This window comes from Camelus dromedarius, chromosome 4 (genome assembly GCF_036321535.1).
Source record: "Camelus dromedarius isolate mCamDro1 chromosome 4, mCamDro1.pat, whole genome shotgun sequence".
Lineage (NCBI taxonomy): Eukaryota > Metazoa > Chordata > Mammalia > Artiodactyla > Camelidae > Camelus > Camelus dromedarius.
Genome location: NC_087439.1, coordinates 80060228 through 80082692, shown reverse-complemented (window position 1 = coordinate 80082692; position 22465 = coordinate 80060228). Strand labels below are relative to the sequence as shown.

Below are 22465 nucleotides of genomic sequence, written 5' to 3'. Positions count from 1 at the left end.
AAATCATTGTGAGAATCAAATAAGTTAATGTACCTGAAGAGGTTAGCACCAGGCCCGGTACAGAGTAAGCACTCAGTATGCAGAAAATGGTGTCTTCATTATTGGGCCACCATCAAAATACCCTCCATCAATCATTTTGCAACATCCAGCATGACTCAGACATTGAGCCCTGAGAGTAGGAATCAGAGTAATCTCTGTCTTCCTCTCCCACATGGGGATCAGCCCAGAGCCCCATCAAGACATGAGTAAGGTGATTTCAAAGAAGGCAGTGATGGTGGTGTCTGCTTTGTGCTTCTTCTGAATACAGAGCAAAGGAAGGGGGTTCTTTCAGAAAGAGGACTTGTCCTCCCAAACCAGTCTGGGCTGGCAGTGTCGACTCCCACAGGCTGGCGGCTGGCCACTGGGAGAGGGAGAATCTGCTTAGTCATTTCTCAACAGCAAGAGCAAGTAGTTTGAAAAAGAAGCCAAATATACCTCCCGAGAGGCCTGCCAAGTGCCTCCTAAAAAGAGAAAAGGAGAGGCAGTGCAGAACTCTGAGCACCAGGCTCTGATCAGGGCTGCGGGCAGAGACAGCTGGCCGCCAGTATCAGACCTGTGCCCTGCACAAGTGCTACCCCCTAGGGCTGGGGGATGTTGGCCCAGGTTCACTCATCAAATGCAAGTCCCCAGCTCTCCTCCCTTTGTTGAAGAATGTTGGCCCCTGGCAGCAGCTGTCTCTGCGGGGGTCCTATGGTCAGTTTCTCTTCATTGAGTCACCCGTTAATTCAGTTAACATTTACTGAATACTTACTATCCATGTCATGGGGAACACAGTTGTATAAAAGGCAAAAAGTCTCTGCACTTAACTGAGTTAACATTCTAGTGGAGAGAGACAGAAAATACACAAGTAAGCAAGGAAGAAAAAAATTTCATGGAGCATTAAGTGCTTTAAGGAGAAATTGTAAGGGTGAGAGATCACTGGATTAGGAGCTAGAAAAAGAATAAAGGGGGGCCCTCAGCCCCCTCAAAGAAGAGATATTTGAGCCAAGACCTGAATGGAGCAAGGGAAAGAGCTGGGAAGGAGACAGCCCCGAGCAGAAGGGATGGTTAGCACCATGGTGCTGGGACAGAAATGAGCCCAGGGGTGCTGAAGAGCAGCCAGAAAGGCTGCAGCCGAGCTGGGATGTGGACGGGAGGGCAGGAGAGGGTGAGAGATGAGGTCAGCGATCTGGATGGGCCAAGGAGTCTGATTTTATCCCTAAGAGGATGAGAAGTCACTGGAAGACTTTTAATGGAGGAAGGGATGGAGAGCTCACCCTGACTGTGTGTGAAAACTCAATGATGAGAGGACAAGAGTGGGACCTGGGAGAGGAGGTAAGAGGTGATGATGACTCCTTGCACTAAGTTGTTGCCAGGTAGCAGGTGAGATTTGGGGTGTATTTTGAAGGTGGAGTGACAGGACCTGCTGGTCAGTGGGATGTAGGCTGTGTGTTGAAAGTGAGGGATTAAGGGGGACCTCCAGAATAGCTGCCTTCTCACTAAGATGTGGAAGGTAGCAGGAGGAAAGGTTTGGGAAGGGAAGATAACCGTAATGCTTTGCACAGGCATGGCAGGTTCAAGGTGTCTGTTGGACTTCCAAGTTGAAGGGTTCATCCGGCAATTGGATGTGTTTGGAGCCCATCTGTCAGCACTGCAGGCATCAGCATAGGTGCTTAAAGCCCTTCAAATCCCCACATTTCGACAAGATAGAAACTAATCAGAAGCATACCATTTGGGAATGAGATTTTAGCAAAATGTAGTTAATTCAATCCCTTTGTTTTACTAGAGGGATACTGAAGCCCAGAGAGGGGAAGTAACTCACTCAAGATCAAACAGCAATTTGCTTGCAGAGCCAGGACCTGCACCCACGTCTCATGTCCTCCCTTCCCTCCACAAAACATTCCCCAAGTTTGAATTATCTTCCCACTTTTCACAGATTTGTTTCACATTGATTTCTTAAAGTTATTTACACGTGCCCCCAAAGCTTCCTCAGTTCCACTTTGAGGGAAGTTTTATTTTCTTATCTAACTCTGTTGTAGTCAGTCTTGAATTTTCCCAAAATGTGCATGATGTTGTTACGCCTGGCCCTTCAGAGAATCATGTCAAGTAAATAGGTTAGGTATTTTGGTTGCCAATTACAGATGAGGAAACCGAAGCATAATAATCAAGTAAATTCTATTCAGTCCCAGAGCTAGTTCATGATATAACCAAAACTAGAAACTTGAGTGTCTTGAGTCTTAGCTCCAGGCTCTTCTCCTCTTCTCTGTAGTCCAGGAAATCTTTTGAAGCCCAAGTCCTGCCATTATCCATTAGCTGAGGACTGTTCCAAGTTCTTCATAAACAGGAGAAAAATTAACATCACTCTTGTCTTACTCTTGTCCACTTCATACAAATCTTTATCTTTCTAGCTCTCCTCTCTGTGGAACAGATTGGTTTCCACTGTCCAAATACATTTCCTCTTTTTCCTGGGTACAAAGCTAAACTACACTTCCCAGCCTCCTTGTAGTTAAGCATTTCCTTGTGACTGATTTCTAGTCAATAGAATTTGAGCAGAATTAATGCACACCATTCCCAGTCTGGCCCATAAAATTATCCTAGGTTCCCTCACATTGGTCAGAATGGCATCATTAAAAAGTCTACAAATAACAAGTGCTAGAGAGGGTGTGAAGGGAACCATCCTACACTGTTGGTGGGAATGTAAATTTGTGCAGCCACTATGGAAAACGGTATGAAGATTCCCTAAAAAGCTAAAAATAGAGTTGCCATACAAACTATAATTCAAAAGCTACATGCACCCCAATGTTCATATCAGCGCTATTTACAATATCCAAGACATGGAAACAACTTAAATGTCTATCAATATGTGAATGGATAAAGAAGATGTGAGATAGATAGATAGATAGATAGATAGATAGATAGATAGACAGACAGACAGATAGATAGAGATAGAGATATGATATAGATATATACACACAATGGAATACTACTCAACCATAAAAAAGAATGAAATAATGCCATTTCCCAAAACATGGAAGGACCTAGAGATTATCATATGAAGTGAAGTAAGTCAGAAATAGAAAGACAAATACCATATGATAACATTTAGGTGTGGAATCTAAACTACGACACAAATAAACTTACTTATGAAACAGAAACAGTCACAGTCATAGAAAACAAGCCTATGGTTACCAAAGGGGAAAGAGGGTGGAGGAAGGATAAATTAGGAATTTGGGATTAGCAGATGCAAACAATTATATATAAAATAGCTAAACAACAAAGCCCTACTATATAGCACAGGGAAATATACTCAGTATCTTGTAACAAACAATAATGAAAAGAATATAAAAATATATGTGTGTGTGTGTGTGTGTGTGTGTGTGTATAAACTGAATCACTTTGCTGTACACCAGAAATGAACACATTGTATATCAACTACACTTCAATTAAAAAAATATATATCCCAGGCTCAACTGTCCATGCTTTTTTTCTCTTCTTATCAGATTGATGTAGACGAGACTGGCCATCTTGGAGCCATGTAGTGAAGATGGTGGAACTTCTAGATGGAAAGATCCTAGAACTTTCTATCACTACTTGGAGGAAAATAGCCTACCAATCAAGAAAACACATTTACACTTTTTGTGAACAACAAATAAGCTTCTACCATGTAGGAGCCGTTATATGTTTTGTGATCTGTTTACTACATCAGCTAGTATAATGACCTGGGTTAGAAACAACTTGTTCTGGCCCAAGAAACACTGTCCAACACTCAGATTCTTAGCATGGGACTAAAGTTTGAAGTAGAAGGAAGAAGCTCAGAGACCATAAACCATGCCCTTCTTTATCTAAGCGAGGAAAAAGAGATCCAGAGAAGGACAAATCTGGCACTATCTAAGGTCATGGAGACCCAAAGTTCTCTGCAGGACTAGAGCACTCATTTTCAGGCTTCTCGTCCAATTCTATTTTCAGGACATAACATTGCCATTTTACTGACCGATGGCAAGTACAGTGTCCAAGACAGGCCTTAGAAAAGGACTCAGACAGAGCTCACTGTGAGAAGCATATTCTGTAATCATAACCCGAATCTCCCTATTAACAATTTACATTGACTGATTTGTGTTCTGTCCTGAGAACTTGAAGAGTGTCTGATCACCTGTCTTCCTATAGTAACCTTCTTGACACTTAAGGGTGAGTATTAAATGACCCCTCCATCTTCATTTCTCCAGCACCACTCAGTTTCACAGGCATGTCTCATTTCCTAAGTAAAAACAATCATGATTAAGAGCCCCCTCACCTTGGTGGGGATGGCTGAAATGTTGGTCTACCCTGAACTGGCCCCATCATGCAGTCGTTTCTTCCATCACTCAGCAGCGCCCACAGTTTTCACTCACAGGACAGCACTCCAGCAGAAGGAACAGGGGGATAGTTTGTGTTGAGTCACTCTTACTGTAGATATTCTGCCCATTTCCGCATTCCCTGAAGCCCTGTAGACATTGAACTGAGTCTACAACTGTAGCCCTACTTCAGCCAGGGGGGTCTACAAATACCCGCTTTTTGAAGGCTACCCCCAGTGGTCTTGAACCTTTCCTGATCCACATCCCTATCAATAAACTACTTCAATCATGTACTCTTAATAGATATATTGAAATATTATAATACCTGTTAAACAGCAATAAAATCTGTTGAAATATTTAGAAGGACATACACGTGGTATATACAAATTACTTATGTATATGATACAGCATTCACAAAAATAAGAATTTTTAAAGGACAAGATAAAAGGCTAATATGAATAAAAGTGCTTACAATTTCTTCCCTGGACCTAGTGGGCCATTCTGCACAGTTCCCTCTTTGGAGAACACTTGGTCCATCAAAGTTTTTGAATTGAAGTCACAAACTGGCACTTACAGGCCAAATGTAGCCCACAGATGTGTTTTGTTTGGCCTGAACAATGTTTTCTAAATTTTCTATTAGTTTCCAGCACTTAAAAATTGGACAAGTTCATGTAAAAATCTAGAGGTTTTTTTTAATCCATTTTCTTCACTGTTTTATCCCTGGTGCCTAATACATGGTAGGCACTCAATAAATATTTGTTTAATTGAATTTCCAGATTCTCTCAAAAAAAAAAAATCAGACTGACACACCTTCCTGGCAATGATCACCTGGAGCTGAGTAGTGATTACCCCCTTCAGCAGGGTGTGGGCTCACCAATTCTGAGCCACAGTCCCCACCACTCCATTTTTGACTTACAACCAAGCAGCATCACTCACACCTGTCACCTCTTGGCCCTTGAACAGCTGCTTTTGCCTTAGGACTTTCCGGTTATGTGATGGCCTTGATCAGCCTCCATGAGATCAAACCAAATCAATATTCCGTCTGGAGTCCAAAGACACAGGTTTGGGCCTGTTTCTGCCAATTACCATTCTGGAATAATTTGCTTTCTGAGGCACAATCTCTTAATCTGGAAAATGGGAACTGTAATACCTTTAACAAAGGTTGTTTGAAAATCAGAATAAATGAGATAACATCTGTGGGCTGTTTTATAAATGTAAAGTATTATGGAAATTAGAAAACTTACCATTTTAACAGCTGTGTTCATCTTCCAACAGGAACAGCTGAGGAGATGGGGACGGAGAGTCCTAATGTCACCCTCTAAGAGCTGACCACCCTCCCCTGTGTTAGCCATGTCTCTCTGTACACCCCATCCCCAGCCCGACCCTATATCCTGCCACTGTGAATTTCAGGTGTAATGGGAAGACAAATGAAGAGACAGGACAAAGAGTAAGGAAGAAGCCACCACCCTACATGTTGGATTCAATGTCTCCTGATGAAAGTGACCCCTTTATTTCACTCGTTCTCATGTCTAAGTCACTAAATGCTTGCGGCGCATTTCACTGTCAGATCCAGGTCCCTGTGCTTTGCTCTCAGAGACCAACACTGTGCCCAGTGTCTTTCTACACCAAATCCTAAGAGCCCTACAACCTCCACCTTTATCTGCTTGAGTCCAGACCTGTCATGGGCTTCTAATCTTGTTGTTCACCCGTTGGACATATGCCCAAGAGAGCTTTTCTCTTCCACCTTTTTATCAGTAGGGAGACTATTTCTGTTACATACAAGACTATCTTCCTAGCAATGCCTTCGCCCGTCCCCACACACACACGTGCACATACACACACACTTTTCTCCCTTCTGGCTCTCCCATAAATATTTGCCAGCTATAGGCTGATTCATATAAAATGGCCAACATTCAACCATTTCTGACCTAGGAGAATGGGTGATCTTATTATGGATCAGCTTAATACATTTAAACCAGAAAATCAGCCTTGGGGGTTTCTGTGACCTCTGAGCCCTCCTATTTCTAAGCCAAAGCCAGCTGTTCCTGTCCATTTCTCATGGTGATTGCATTGAAGCCCTGAGAAAAACACTTCAGCATCTCAAGTATGCTGGGGTTTTCCTTCCTCATGGACCTGAAATACAGTTGCCAGACAATTCCGTGAACTAGAAAGCCTGGTAAAAATATAGATTCTAGATGCAACAGATTCTTGTTCCTTCAGTCTCTTCCTATTCCCAGCAAGGGTGAGGGTAGGGGGAGGTGGGAAAATTTATAGAATATGCACTGCTGGCTTGGGGCTAGGAAGTGAAAGCCTTTTTAAGGAAGGAGCAAGCACATCACCTGAGGATCTCCCAAATCCCACCATCTTGGAAGTCCCACATTTCCCCTCTCCTTGTTCTTTTAGCCCTTTATGAAAGAGGTTCCAAAATTCCTTACCTCTGGCTTCTTTTGTTCTGTCCATCAGCAGGAACTGTTTCTGCTACCTAAAGCCCTCCCTCAATGTTGCCCACTCTTCAACCCAAGAGAAGAAGGAGGAAGTTCCAGGAATGCTGAGAGAATCCCCCCAACTTCCCACTGATATCTGAAATGCTGTGCATGTCCCATAGAACACGTTTTGTGGAATCTTGCTCTAACTCTTGAGGAAGAATGGATGAGTTTAATGCTTCACCTTCCTCTTGGATGTGAAGAGAGGATAGGGCCAGTGAGGACACCAGACCTCTTATCCATCCACAGCACCCCTGGAACGAACACCGCTCACCAGCCTTGCAAATGGCTGTCCTCCTCTTCCCTGGACACATGCAATCTCTGCAAAGAGCAAAGGATCCCCAATTGCCTGTTCTAGCCTATGACCCCCTCATCAGTCTGGGCCCTAAGAAACCCAACATGAGTCTTCAATAGATGCAGTTAAGACAAAAAGATCCAAGAGGACTCCACCCAAAGGGGAAGAAATTGAATGTCCAAGTATGATACATTCTCTTTAGTCCCATTGCCCAATTTTGATTAGACACACCCTGGCCTCCAAACTCATGCATAAGGGTTTTAACCTAGTCACACCCAGGTGGGAGGCCCTTGAGGACCTGCGGAAACCACGGACTTGGACGTGGAGTCAAATTCTTTGTGATTCATCTGGATCCCACACTTCAGCCTTTCAATTCTCTCTACTTTTTATTTCTCTGTTTCACCTATGGAATTTATCTCTCCACCTAGAACATAAATTCCAGGAGGCTTGAGGTCATATCTTATCCTTCCTTTGTTTTTCCCTACAGCATCTAGTTCTTAATAATAGGTACAGAGGTACTGCTTTAATAAACAGTACTAAACTGTACTTAACAGACTCATACCTGCTTTTTACCCACCCTTAGAAAGAAGGGAGGTAAAATAGGAAAGCTCTCTTAACCCATCTCCTCTGAATGACTCACAGACTCAACTAATATACTCCATTTCCACGGAGAAGTAAACCAGACAAGCCCACAGCACACTGGTTTCTCACAGCCCCCGGGCCACTCTCTCATGCCCTAATGCACTTCTGTTCTCACTTATTGAGTTGTTTGCTTATCAGGAGTCAGTTGTATTCCCAAATCTGTCCATGCCAGTTGTGTTACTATAGTTATGGATTTTAAATAAAGTTACTAGAACAGATGCTTGTTTTTCCCAGACTAGATATTCTCCATTTGTCTCTCCAGCTCCACTCTAACCTGCTCTGTGCCCCCGGAGGCTGACCTGTATGGACTGAACCAATAAAGCCTCCTTGTCTTCTGGCCTCTGGTTGGATTCAGCCAATGGACGTTATCAGCAGGAGATGGCAGGTGGGAGGAAAGAAAGGTCAGGCTATTTATCCCCCTGACTCTCTCCTCGCAGATCTTGAAATTGATAGTGGTTGAATTCCTCTAGCGAACACTGTAGCACCTGCCAGGCAGTTATCTCTTCAAGCTGCCTGACAACGTTACGTCCAGGGATGGGAGCAGCTTCCCACATGCCAGTCACTGAATCACTGTGTGCTTTAACCCCCCCCCCTTTCTGTTTTCCCTCAACCCTGTCCACACTGTGTAGTTCCTTTGCTAAACTCTTTTTAATCATTCCTTCTGAGTGTACCAGCTCTTTCCTACCTTCAGAAGCCTGACTTAGCCACCTATGAACAACCATTTCATTCCCTCTTATTTTCCAACTGAACTCCATTTTTCTCTAATTCCCAAATTCCAAGTGCTTCAAGGAGCATCTCTCTCATGCCAGAGTTGTGGGAGGCAGGGGGACAAGATTTAAAAGATTGAGTAACTAACCCTGAAGTCTCACAGCTCCAAAGCAGCAAACGTGGGCATTTGTCTTAGCCTGGGTTGCCCAGAGAAAGCAGAGCCCTAAATGCAGACTTCTGTGTGGGTGGTTTATTCAGGAACGTGATTCCAAGATCAAAAGTAAGGGACAGGGGAATTGTAACAGAGAATAAAGGAGAGCCAATATTAGGATGAGTTATCAAATTGGCCACTATTAAGAGAACTGCACGGTTTATCATTTGAATTGTATCTTGAGGTTGTCCATCCAAGGGAAGAAAATTGAGGAGTATTTACCCATCAGCAACCATCCCCCATTGGTTAAGGTCTGGCCCCATCCCCAAGTGTTCATTGCTCTGCACTTCCAGGTTGCGTATATGGCAATGCCTAGCAGTTTCCCATGGGTGTCCCATATTGTACCATCAGGAAGCCCAGGACAAATAGCAAGAGGGCAGTGAGGTTCCACCTTTGTGAAGGGAATGAGTGGAAATCTCTGTTGGAGTGGTTACAGCAGCAGCACCTGGAAAGAATGAGCCCAAGAGGATATAAAGTGATGGTCAAGGAGTAACTGATACAGTCCACCTCTTGTGCCACTCAGAACTGTTCGTGCCCTCCCTCCCTTAAATCTAATTTATCACAGAGTCTCCTTCAGGGTGTGGTGGTGAGCCGCATCTCCCCAGAGAATTAATAAAAAGAGAGTTAGCGAAACCAGCTACAGTCCCTACTGCTGCAGCCATCCTGAAGCCATAATTCATATCCATCACCCTCTTCCTCCACCACCCTTCTAGATTTCCTCCCTCAGTCAGAACTTTGATTGGTCTGGGTTACTTTCCTAGTGGGGCATCACTGGCCCTTAAGAGAACAGTCTGCATCTTTAATTGTCTTGTCTTTTTTAGGCCACTTGGGAAATTACTCATCCACTAATATCACTGAGCAAGGAAGCATAAGTCATAACCAATGAATCCCATGAATTCCAGGTATATTCCTCTCTGCCCTTTGTTGTATAGAAGCCACCATAGTTCCTCATATCAGTCAGGGTCAATTACCCCCGCCAGTGCGGTAATTCTTTTCTTTGCCTGCCAGTCCATTAGCATGAGAAGCCCAAAGTGAGCTGGCAGTAGTGGTTGTTATAGAGGGCCCAAGATACAACAACTTGCCACTTACCTTAGAAGGGTTGTTCTGGTATGCTCCAAACCAGTGGGCCCCTTAAAACATGCTCAATCTTTGAACAAATAGATTCTGAATCTTTGTGGAGCTTAACTCCCACCTTCCGGCAAACATGTGTCTTAGCAAAGCCACTTCCTGCAAACCACTATCGGCGAGTCCAGGTAGCATGATCACATCAATAGCATGAACAGGGTGCAGAAGAGGCTGCTCTGCGGACTAAACTCCGTTACAGAGAAAGCGTTTATCCATATGGACTTCCTTCCTTCTTATGTCATTTATTTTTTCTGTTCTCCCTGGTGCAGGTACTTCCTTACCGGCTAGGGGATCCCCAGAACCATAAGTTCCCTGGAGCACAGACCAGTCATAGTAGTTACGTACTGTTCAGACCTAGGAAGTTCCTGGCACAAAAAAAATTGTGGAATTGTACTAAATTATTTTAGTTAGGTTGATCATAAAGGCTCTGAGCAATTCCTAGGGATCACTGGTTGCCTTTGTCCAAATTCTCTGCCCCTGGTGCAGAAATGGAGAAACAAGGGTTTCCACTAAGATTTGTCACTGAGTCCCTCTTCCCTAAGGGCTGCCTTTCCTGGAATGCCTTCAGTCATAGAGAGTTCTCTTGACATCATCTGTTCAAATCAGAGCCCAGAGGAGCAGCAACAGGTAGAGAGAGCCAGGATCCTGGAGACAGAGGTTTGCCACCAAGACCCATGGAAACATTTTGTGCACTCTCACAGCAGACCTTTATCCACTCCCCTCCCCATGTCACTGCATTTTCACATTTACCATGCACCTGCTGTGTGACAAACACTGTACTTTTATATAGATTAGTTCACCTCATGAAGAGCAGAAAGTCCAGATTATCCCTGGGCTAGTAGGGTTAGGGGATGATCTTGGGTAAATCCCTGGCCTATTTCCAGATCTCTGAAACGACTGAGTGTGCTATATGATCTCTCAGTATTCTTCCAGTCCAAATTTGCTAAAATTCTATGCAGCTCTGAGATCTAGTTTCCCTTCCAGCACAAGTCCCAGTAGAGCCTCAAAACTTCTCTTAACCTGAGCTTCTGCTCTTAAAGGGGAGCCTGAACCAAGGGCTTGAGTGCAAGAGGCTTAGCTTTTGAAATGATCCCAGGAAATAGGAGTTGGGCAAGGGAAGGAAGGAAGGAAAGGAGGGAAGAAGGGGAGGGAAGGAAGGAAGGGAGGAAGGCTAACCCAAAGGTTCGTTGTTGAGCTGGTCATCACTGTAGGAAACTGAGGCTCAGTCTCACTGTTATCTGAAGAGCCATACAGAATGCACTCATAATTCCATGCACCAGAGGGATGGAAAGAGAGGAACGTTTTTCCATCAGCTCCCATCCCACTGGCCAGGTGTCCCATGAGGGTAAACTCCCTTCTCCTTCCCAGTTCGTCCCCTTCTAATGAGCCAGAAGTTCTATACAGTCACATCAGAGAAGTCCCAGTAAGAAGCAAGAGATACAAGTTGCAGCTTAGACGGGGACTGTTCAGGGCTCTGAGCTAGTCGCCACAGCAATGGTGTAAAAGGTGATCCAAGAGGATGTACAATGAGGGTTTGCCAGGCTTAGGAAAAATACAGTATGCCCAGTCAAATTTGAATTTTCAGATCAGCAGTGAATATGTCCTATGCAATCTTTGGGATATGCTTACAGTAAATAAATTATCCATTGTTCTGAAATTCAAATAATTCAAATTGACTGGGCATCCTGTGTTTTATCTGGCAACCCCATGTGCCGTATACAATTGGGAATAGGAGACCTGCCACGCTAAGCCTCAGCCCCACTTCAATCTCCTTTAAGGATTTTATCTATCTGTCTTGAGGATCTTTAAATTTCCCATTTCTCCAAACCTTAGGTATAGAAGTGGCTCCATTATGAATGATGACCTGTGGTTCCTCCTTACAAGGCAGGAGAGGTGGCAGGAAAAGAAAAAATCATGCAGCCAGGTGAGATGAAACAGAATTTCCAGTTCTTCAGGGACTCAAAACCCAGGAAAGGAACCCTACGCTTGATACGGACAAGACCTCGTGCGGGGCTCCCCACCACGCCCCTCTGTGGCTGTGGGCATCTGCAACAAAGCAACGCCTGCAGGGAATGAAAGAACAGAAATACTAATTTTCATTAATAATGAGGATACAAAGGTCAAAAGTCAGTGTTTTTTTCCTGCAAATCCTTTCATTGTTTTCAGGCAGACTTCTCTTCTCAAAAATACCAAATGTGATCATCTTAAAAGCTCTAGAGTGAGTAGATGTTTCTTATTTTGAGGAATAAAAAATTTAAATGCTTAAAAAATATACTGTCTATATTTTTTTCTTGTAGCTTCAAAATGTCCAGACCTTCTACATTCGTCCAATAGTGAGACCTCCTCAGCTTTCGGGCCATCAGAAGCCTAGCTTCCTTCCTGCCCAGATCCTTAATCTGGCCAGAGTGGCAACTCCCTTTGAGTCCCAGAACTTTATCCCTCATGCCTGGTGAGGAGGAAGCTGAACTGTATTGAAGCTGCATTTGCTGTGTTGGAACCTGGAATTAGCTCACACCCAGGGCCTCTGGACAAGAGGCAGAAGCTGCACACTCACGTTCACCTGGGATCAGCCCCATCTACACCTCTCTGAGCTGTAAGAATTCCAGAGCATGGCTCCTATTGAGTCTTAGTTCCCGAAAGTAGGGTGGAAAGGACCATGGGGCCATCTTGGTGAGCCTCCTCATTCCATCGATGACGAAGCAGGAGGTAACTGGTCCAAGATCTACAACTCGATTTTGCCATTTGACAAAGTCAAGAGAACACAGTCCTCCTTCCATTACCCCAACAAAGGCCTCACCCGACTCCTCCACCTCACCCTCTGATTGTATTACCTCCTTAGTATTTCTGATGCTTCATTGTGGCAGGAGCCTGGATATGATAACAAACAGAGCTCCCCACCATAACCCACAGGGACCAGTTTTCAAAGACTGCTACTGGGAAAATCTATTCTTAACGACTCAGAAGGCAGATCAGAGCCTTACGTTGCCCAAGTCAGTAACCTTGAATAGCTCACTGCAGGTGAAATCCTCATGTAAACCTTGGTTCTGCCATTTAATATTCATGTAACTTTGGGCAGGTCACATAATCTTCCAGAATCCCAGCTTGCCTGAAAAATGGATAGGTGATCTCTGCCCGACTCATTGAGTTATTGTGAGGTGCAAATGATTTCCCATGTTCCTTGCAGTAGCCACCAGCTAGGTGGCTGTTTAAGTTGAAATATAAGGTAAGGTTAAGTAAAAATTCAATTCATTATCCACACAAGCCACATTTCAAGTGCTCAGTAGCCACATGTGTCTAGTAGCTACCATATTGGACAAGGCAGAAATAGAACCCTGACACCACACAGAAAATTCTATTGCACAGCACTACAAGAAAACTCTTATCAGCCATGGGGTCCTTCAAAGTTTAGTCCCAGTCTACCTGCCCAAGTTCATTTCCTTCCACACCCACCCATCTGCTCTCTTATGTTCTATACCAAACCACATGTTCTTCCTGGCTGGTATTTCCACCTGTTTGTGACTTTCTTCATGTGGCTTTCCTTTGTTGAGAATACCCTCCCTAGTCTGTACCCCAGACTACCCTCTGTTGCTGTCTTCCTAGAAAACCCTGCCCAGCATTCCAGGCCCAGTGCAAAAAGTTCCTTCTCTGAGGCAGTATTCCATGATGCTCCCAGAAGGAATCAATCAGTCCCTTTTCTCTGGTCCCACCATTGACGCCCCAACTGCAACATCTACACCATGAGACCATACATGGGTCTCTCTTGCTGGTCTCTGAAGCCTTTGAGGCCAGGGACTGGGTCTCATTCATCTTTGTACCCCAGGGGCTTTGCCCAGTCCTGGGAAGAGTAGAGATCTTGGTCAATGTCCAGACCATGTATCTTACTTCTCGCTACCACCACTCTCCCTCAGCACGGTGGCTCCCAGCTCTGGCTCAGTCACAGTTGTTTGCCCTAAAGGGAAAGGTTTCCCCACAGTCTGCTGGTTCCCCCTGAGCTGGCAAATTTGTGGGGAGAAGCCCAGGTTGGAAGTAGGGAGTCTGGGCTTGTTGGTGGCCATGGGGAAGAGGTCAGTGGAAGAAAGCAGGCCTCGAGGAGAAAAGCTGGCTCCTAGGAGGGAGGGGACGAGGAAGGGCAGTCCCAGAACACACACACACACTGACCATTCTCTTCCATTACTCTCTGCCTGACCTTTCTGATGATCATGCTGGCAGCTCTCCCAGCGCGGCACACGGGCATTCTCCTCAGGGCACTGCCCCAAGTGCCTGTCCCCCAGGCCCTGGCGCCGGCAGAGCTTCCTGTGGCTGAGCGTCCCCTGTGCAGGCAGCTGAAGGACCCCTCCCAAATGAGTGCATCCACGCCCTATTCCTCACGGCCTCTCCCACCCACATCTTCTCCTGTGTTCCTTTGCTTTAATAGACTATGCAAATCAGTTAACAAGAGAAACATACATACTTAATGTAGTACACCCTGTCTAATTTCTTATGCCTGTTTTATTTTTTACTGTTTTTTTCTAACACAATTATTGTATCAATTCCAGAAGTTACTGTAAAGCAAATGTCTTCAGACTTTTTGATTTGGGGAAGACTTTTAAAGATATACACCTTTTTTTTTAGGAAAAGAAGTTGAAATCACAATGCATTTTAGACCTCTCATCCCATTAGCTCTTTTTTCCAATTATTTCTTAGGAAGAAAGTTTTTTTTTTTTCCTTTTCTTTTTTTTTTTAAATACAAACACTTGTGTCAAGGGTTGACTTTTTTTAAAGGATTTTTTTAATTTATTATTTTTATTTTGGGGGGTGTAATTAGGTTTATTTATGTATTTATTTATCTATTTATTTTTAATGGAAGTACTGGGATTGAACCCAGGACTTCATGCATGCTAAGCACACACTCCACCACTGAGCTATACCCTCCCCCAAGGACTGACTTTCAATAGACCACAATGAGGTTTTGTTGTTGTTGGCTTTTTTAGGTTACTAATTTTTTGACTTAACAATGATAGGCTTTTAAATTTTTTTTATCAAGGTGATATTGATTTATAACATTACATAAGTTTCATGTGTGTGACATTCTATTTCTATTTCTGTGCTGCCCTCCATCATGCTCACCACCAAAAATTTAGTTTCTTTCTGTCACTAGGCAGTTGATCCTCTCCTCCTGTGTTCTTAGTTCTGTCACCAGATCCACTATCCAACCAGCTTCCTGGCTAGAAACCTCCCGTCAAACTTGGCCTCCCCCTTCCTTCTTCCCCAAGACCATCTCCTGCCATCAGCCAGAAAGCCCTGCCCATCGGACCCCTGGGGTGGCCTTAGCTCTGTGCCACTAGACTTGTCAGGTCTCCATCTCTTCTCACGTGGACCGATCACTGTAATAGCTTCCTAACCAGACTTTCCTTCTCTAATCTGTGACCTTTTCCATCCATCTTGTCAGAACCATCCTCCTAAAACACAAATCATTCTCCTCTGGACCTCTGCTCTCTGCCATTGCCCCCAGGGAGAAACACAAGCCAAAGTCCTTCAACAAGCATTCAGGTGGCTTCCAGATCTGAGCCCCACTTTGACTGCCTTCCCTCTCTGGGACTTGCCATCCACTTTCCCACTTGTGTGCCTTTTCTCCACCTCCCTGTCCCTATCCCACCACACACAGGCTTCCAAGTTCAGCTCAAACATCATCTCCTCCGTGTGACCCTGGGGGCAGGCAGGCTGCCATTGGGTTCACAACCGACTGCCACATATAGGAGCTGAGGGACCTCAAGAAAGTTACTAAACCTCAGTTTCTTCATCTGCAACACAGGACCATAGCATTCCTACCAGTTGTTAGCAGAGTAAATGAGCTACTTCATTAAAAGCATGTATGTAGCTCCAGGCACATTGCTGGTATCTTTCTACCACTGGTGGTGGTGTTGTCTCCCAGGTAGATCTCTTAGACCCCACCTCCACACTTCAACCATAGTTTACCCGAATCTCCAGCATGGGGCTGAATTATTTGGCTCTGTAATGAGATTGTTTTTGCCCATGGGTGCCTTACTTAGAAGACACAGGAATCCAGTCTGGTTTACCTATCCCCTCCCCAAGCCCAGCACAGGGTCGGACCCATGGTACCTCCTGCTCCTCCCCCTCAGATCCTGCCATCCCTACTGGCTCTCAGTAAAGGCCTCTTTAATTCTGACTCCATGGGGATCAGGTTGGGGACAGGGTGTTTGTGAGATAGTGTGTGAGAGTGTGAGCAGGTCTGTGCATGCATGTGTATATGAGTGTGAGTATACTGTGCAAGTGAACGTGAGTGGATGGAGTGTGTATGTGAGTGTGTGGGTGTGTGTTAGATGAGGCTGCTTCCCAGTACAAATCATGTCATTTCCCTGTCCCCTCAGCTATCCCTCCTGCATGTCAAAATTTCTGCACGTCTGTCAACAGTCCAGACATAATCACGCAAAGCTACAAAACACTTGTGCAACTTGTCTCCAGCCCTTGCTTCTTATGCTGCAGAGCGTGTACCAAGGCGAAGAGAAGAAAGACAGCATCACTGGGGCCCCCTTAGAGATACACCCCCTTGAACTGAGGGTGCAAATAACATTCAGTCATCTCCAGGCAACTTGCTTCGTTGGCAGTTGGAGGAGTCTGTTCTGCCTTCATCATAAGATTAGCTAACACTTACTGAGCATTCTCTGTGCCAGACTTTTAACTTATCAGTAACAAATAAACTCAAAGGTAGTTACTCTTATTATTTCCAGTTTGAAAAAAAAAAAAAAAAAAAAAAACGAGGCACAGAAAGATTAAACAGCTTGCCCAAAGCCACACAGTAGTAAGTGATGGAGACCGGGTTCAACCCAAGCAGTGTAATAATAGCTGTGTATGTAACTACTAGGGTTACTGCCAGAAGTGGCTGTTTCAGGGTTCTGTCCCTCCCCCAGTGCTGCTGAGACTGAGATAAAAGAGTGAGTGTGTGTGTGTGTGTGTGAGTCTCAGTAACCAGAACATGAAAACTGAGCAACTTGAGCAGGTGCTGGAAAGAACAGAAGAATGGGAACCAAGGAGAAGCCTCATGGTTCTCAAACGTTCAGCCCTGTAGGTCTCTGAAAGGCACCCCCACTGGATTGGAGCTGAGTGTCAGTGACCCAGCCTAGAGGATCAGCCTGACACTGAGGGGCGGGGTGCCAATTGGACTGTAGGCAGCAGCAATTTGTTCTAGGATGCAGCCAAGCCACTTGGAGTTGTAGGATCAGCAGATGTCAGGGCAGGGGCGGGCTACAGAAGCCTAAGCTAGTGACCAGCCTGTTACTTGGTGGAACAGTGCTTCCAGACGGGCTACAGAGGAGGCTCTCAAAATGCGGCTCAAGGGCCACAGACAACAGGGACCCCTGGCCCCCCCAGAGAGCTCAGTAGATTGAAGATTTGGGGGTCCCACCCTTTTCAACCACAGTCTCGGGGACCTGACCTTGAAATCTACATTTTTCACAAGATCCTCTAGTGAGTCTGATTCGCTCTCAAACCCCGAGAACCACCAACCTACAGAAATGCATAACCAATCATCTTAAATTAGGTTCCCCAAAAGCAGACCCTGAGAGGAGGGTTCTTACATGACAATTTATTATGGTAGTGCCCCCAAAAGGTCCAATAAGGAAATGGAGATGCAGAACAAGAAGGAAGAAACCCAGCTAGGATGTGAACTCAGACAAAGTCCAGCAGAAAGTGGCTTCCGCCTGCTCCCCCAGGGACTCTGGAGGGTAAGTCGCGTCTCCAGGGTCAGCCACCCTGAGTCCTTCAAGTATCAAGATCTTAACCACATCTAAGACTTTGTTAATTTTCTAGTCAAAACTGGGTTTTTACTGGTGAAATTGGTACCCCAATTATGAGTATGAAGAATGATGGAAATGGGCTGTTTTCATGAAATTAAAGCTAGGTACAACATGTAGATTGGCTAAAATAGGTTAGAAACCCTCCCCACCTGGCATGAAGAGGGTGTAAAAACCAGAGAAGACTTGGGCCTGTAACTAGGAGAGCTTCTGGGACTTGGCCCCTAAGTGACCCTGGGTCCAGCCATTGCGCGGAAAGATTTTTAGTGGCCTGATGCTAGTTAGCGTAATAGGAGCCCCCCTTTGGGACTGTGTGGCTTCTGCCTTGAGTAAACCTTGCATGGGAGGTCACAGCAGCTACCAGGACAACCTCACTTAGGTTAACAGAGCAGATGTGCGATCCTGCCTATTTGACTCTGAACACCTGTTTGATAACTGTAGGTATGAATCTGGCCAGACTTGCTTTCCTTAGAACATGGTGGCGGGAGTAGATGGAACAGCTCACCTCACCCAAATCCAGCTTCTTTAGCTCTACATTAACCTTCGAAAATACCCAAGACTTGTGCTCAGGTAGGTAGACTCCAGTTGGCTGTGACAGGGAAGACAAGCTGGGAGTGACACACTTACTCTGGGATGAGCACAAGGTATTTTCAGTTGTTCATGATTATGGTTGGGGTTCCCTAGACTGCTTGCCTCAGATCATCTGAGGGGCCTGCTAAAGAATAAATTTCTGGCCCCTCCTGAGACCTATGGAGACAGAATCAGTGGTGAGGGGGTGGGTAGGGAAGACAGGTAGTTGGCATTTTTAATTTTTTATTTTATTTCATTTTGCTGTTGTTGTTGTTGTGTTTGTTAGCATTTATTAGAAAGCACCCTAGTGATTTTCTGCACATTAAAATCTAAGAACCACCACTAAGCAAATTTCTTCTCACTTCCCCATACCGACGCTCAGGGTCAAGCTCATAGCTGGTGTGGGGGATGTCCAGAGAAGAGCTAGTACCCTTTACTGTTCTTCCTTGATTGCATCCCCAGGTCTACTTCTGATAAGGGGAGAGCCATCCAGGAGGTGGGAGCTATCAGAAATAGAGGGGCTAGAGCTTTGTGACGCCACTACTAAGAATTCAAATAGGAAGCCTCCCCACCCATTGGCCACCTGGTGCCCACTCCCCAAGCCAGACCCTGCCCTGCCCATGCCCAAAGCCCAGCCATGCCCACCACGCCCACCATTCAGCAGCCAGGAGAAAGATGGCGCCTGGGAAAGAGCATGGACTTTGATAAACACATGAAAGCAGTAGGAGCGGGAATGGCTCTGTCAAAAATGGGTGCAATGGCCAAATCGGATTGTATCATCCCTTCTGACAACAAAAGCCTCACTATAAAAGCTGTGAGCTCTGTGAAAGCGACACAGTTTTCTTGTAACCCAGGAGAGAGGGTCGAAGAAACTGTAGCTGATGGCAGAAAACTCAGATCTGCAATCTGACAAAAGACACACGGGTTCAACACCAGCAACAGAATGAGAGAGAAAAAAACCAATGACAAGAAAATGAACGATGGAAAATTAGTGGTGGGCTGCGTCATGAACGATGTCACCTGTGTTCAGATCTATGAAAGAGCAGAATAAAAATTCATCATTACGTTTGATGACAGCTAGCTGTGAGATTATAAGCAAGCTCAGTCCAAATCTTCATAGTGCTGTTTTTTTAAAAATTTTGTTTCTGCATTCAATTATCTTTATTACAAACATTTTACATATGACTATATCAAAGTGTCCCTTTGATTAGCAAATAAATGTGGTTTTGCTTTTAAAAATAAAAAATAAAAAAGAATTCAAGCAGGAGGCTAACTCACAACAGAGTTTCTAGCTATTATTCCAACAGAGAAGATCTTAAGCAGGTGTCTGCATGTGGGACTGTGTTAAGTTCTAAAATCTTTATAACTTCTCTCACACCCAGTAAAACAAAGCGCAGGAAGGGAAGGTGGGAGGTGATGGGCTTACCTTTGGTGATAGGGAGGAAACTGGCTAAAGCCTGTCTTTGCTGGGGGAAGAGCAGAGTTAAGAATGGAACAGAAGGTGACAGCTCCCCCAGAGAGAGGAGGAGATTACCTGAATAACCGGAAGTAGCAGAGGCCAGTGCCTGTGCAGTGCCAGGCCTCCGACTGGGTCTTTCCTTTACCTACCTGATCACATTTCATTTTCCCAAGAAGCCAAAGGTTGTGTCTAGTTTTCCTCTTTACAGATAAGGAAACTGAAACCCAAAGGCATTCAGTGACCTACCCCGGTCACTCAGTTGGAAAGTGGCAGAGTCTTGGAGGTGACCTGCATCAGAAAGTATTCCAGGCCCAGGGAAGATGTGGCAGAGGCCTCGCAGAGGGAGGGAGCAAGGGAAACCTGAGAACTGAGCAGGGACGATGAGCTTGGGGCACAGAGTGAGGCGGAGAGCGGGGAGGGGTGAGACTTGCTGGGCCAGGCAGCCTGCTGTTAAACTGGTGCTCTCCCTGCTCCCTTAGATGCTGATCAATGGGCAGGAAAAAAAAAAAGAAAAAAGAAAAGCTTCATTAGTGAGCAGCCAATGACAAAGCTGAGACACAGAAAATCTTGGAGCCGGACCCTGAAAACTCAGCAGCCTCTGATCAGTCTGCTTCAGATTTTGATACTTGAAAAAGCAAGGGTAGCTGCATGTTTCATTCTCCTCTCTCTCCCCTCTCTCTTTCTCTCCTTCCCTCCTTCCTTCTTCCTCCCCTTCTCCTGTCTTTTTATCAGCACATGCAGCAAATACTGCTGACACCCCTTCCACGAGCCACACACAGGAAGAAATTTCCCAAGCATCTTCCCTTCCAGTAGCTCCTCTGACCCTGATCTCCCCACCAAGAGGTGTGACGTAGCATCATCTCCATGTTGAATGATGAGGGAACTGCTGAGGTTCCACAGCTGGTCACTGGCCAGGTATGGACTTGAACTCAGAACTCTCCCAGTCTAAAGCCTTTGGTTTGTGCTGTTTATCCCCTACCCGAGGTCCTCACCCTCACCTTGTCCGTTCTGAGGCAGCTGTTGAACAAACTCAGCCGACCCCATGGGCTCCCTCCCTACCCCTGCCAAAGTTGCTGTCAGAAGAGGGAAGGGCAGGAACAGTGAAAAAGCTGTTTGGCATCCCAGGTCATAGACCATGCCAGTGCTGGGCTCCAGGAGAAGAGAAATCTGCATCCCGCCAAGGTGGCAGGGGAACAAGAGACCAGAGGGAAGAACATGTTAACAATCTTCAAATCTCATACTTGAGAGGTGTGAACACTGAGAATCAGAACTCGATGTGTACCCGCCCTAGAGGGCACCAAGGACCGGGGACTGGGGATGGTCACAGAAGCTGCCAGAAGGGCCAGAATGGGAGAGAAGAAAGGAAGACGAGGGTGGAGGTGGAGGGATATGGCACTGATGGTGGGCGTCAGGCATCGCTCATTGAAGGACCAGTACGATGCCCCTGGTTTGAAGACTGTGAGTCATCACCAGATACTGGCAGGGACAACTCACTACCCTTGCCTTCCTGCAGGGAGTCCAGAATGGCCTGAATGGAGGGAGGTCCCTGCTACTGCCTGGAGAGCGGGGAGGACCGAGATGGGAGGGAAGACAAGCCAAACTCTGAGGGGAGGACCCTGGATGGGGGCAAGGCGAGAAGTGCTCTGGCCTGAAAGATGCATTTGGCAGCAGAATCTAGACATTTTGCCTGACCCAGAGCTTCACGACGTGTTCTTTTCTGTTTCTGCGATGACAAAGATAAAGAGGGAGGAAAACAAACCCATGAAACAGGCAGAACTCCTCTCTTACCTCCCTTGACCCTGCAGAAAGCAACTCCACGGTGGGGCCGGGGGTTTGGCGAGCGCACAGGCGCAAAGCCAATGTAGAGCTCAAGGATTCACCCCAGGTTCGGGAAGGTCACCTCTGCCAGTAGCTGGGAGCCTGCCCCACCTCTTCCCATTCTCACCCCCTGGCTTGGGCAGATGATCGGGATGAGCTGCCCCCGGGGGGACGCCAGCACAGGTCATCCTGTCTCTGGAAGCACCAGCCCATCGCCTCATCTCCGCAGCTGTTAGGCAGCCTGGGCAAGAGCGGGCTGCGCAGGCTCGGGTTACAGGTATAAACAGCCGCAGAATCAGCGGGCTCCGGTCTGTCCCGTCTTTGGCTTCTGCCTTGAGGGAGGTGGGAGCGGGTGGAAGCGGCTTCTCAAGGTGGGCTTCCCCCTCTCTGCCCTCCCCCTCCCCCTCTCCTTCTGCGCTCCTCTGAGTTTTCTCCAGAGACTCCAGATCTTCCTTTCCCAAAGTGGTCATACGTGCCGGTCCCGGTGACCTCGGCATGCGCTGCGGTGCACGTGAACAGCCCATCTGACAAAGTCCGGCAGATCAGAACTGTGTTGCTTTTGGCCAAAGGCCACCCCACCATCCATCTGTATACACACAGTCCCTTTCCTCTGAGCAACAGATACTCCTGTGTATTTGTCTTCCTTCCAACCTTAACCCTGGGGGCTGGAGGTTCGTATTTTTTGGCTCTCTGAGTTCCCTGTTGCACCCAAAATGGGGTGCTGTGTCTTTGGAGTATTTCACCAAGAATGGTGATGATCAGAGTGTGCACAGTGGGGGCTTCCAGGGTTCACTTTGCAAACCCAGCAGAAAGGGAGTCTCTGTCTCTGGAAGAGAATCCAGAAATCCAAGACTGGCCTTCTTACCAAAGGGCTTTCCCATAACCTTCAGAAGCAAAGACTGCTGGGCTGGACCTCTTCTGCATGGTGGCTGAGAACTTCAGAGCATAGATGACATCCAGGGAGCCCCGCCAGGTGTGTGGATTCTAAATACAATGTGTGGATTCTAAACAGAGG

The 22465-nt window shown here is 46.0% G+C and overlaps 1 long non-coding RNA gene and 1 pseudogene across 2 annotated transcripts; both read left to right on the top strand.

The window, feature by feature from the left end:
- Nucleotides 1–867: 867 nt before the first annotated feature.
- On the top strand, nucleotides 868–7960 carry LOC135321222 (uncharacterized). Of its 2 annotated transcripts, XR_010380789.1 has the most exons (4): nucleotides 868–1353; nucleotides 3519–4203; nucleotides 5625–5796; nucleotides 6813–7960. It is a non-coding gene; the product is annotated as an uncharacterized LOC135321222 (long non-coding RNA). The 2 variants fall into 2 exon arrangements; XR_010380790.1 differs by lacking the exon at nucleotides 6813–7960 and having other exon boundaries at nucleotides 5625–5865.
- A 10850-nt stretch (nucleotides 7961–18810) lies between these two features.
- Nucleotides 18811–19224, top strand: LOC105096128 (fatty acid-binding protein 5-like; annotated as a pseudogene).
- Nucleotides 19225–22465: the final 3241 nt, after the last annotated feature.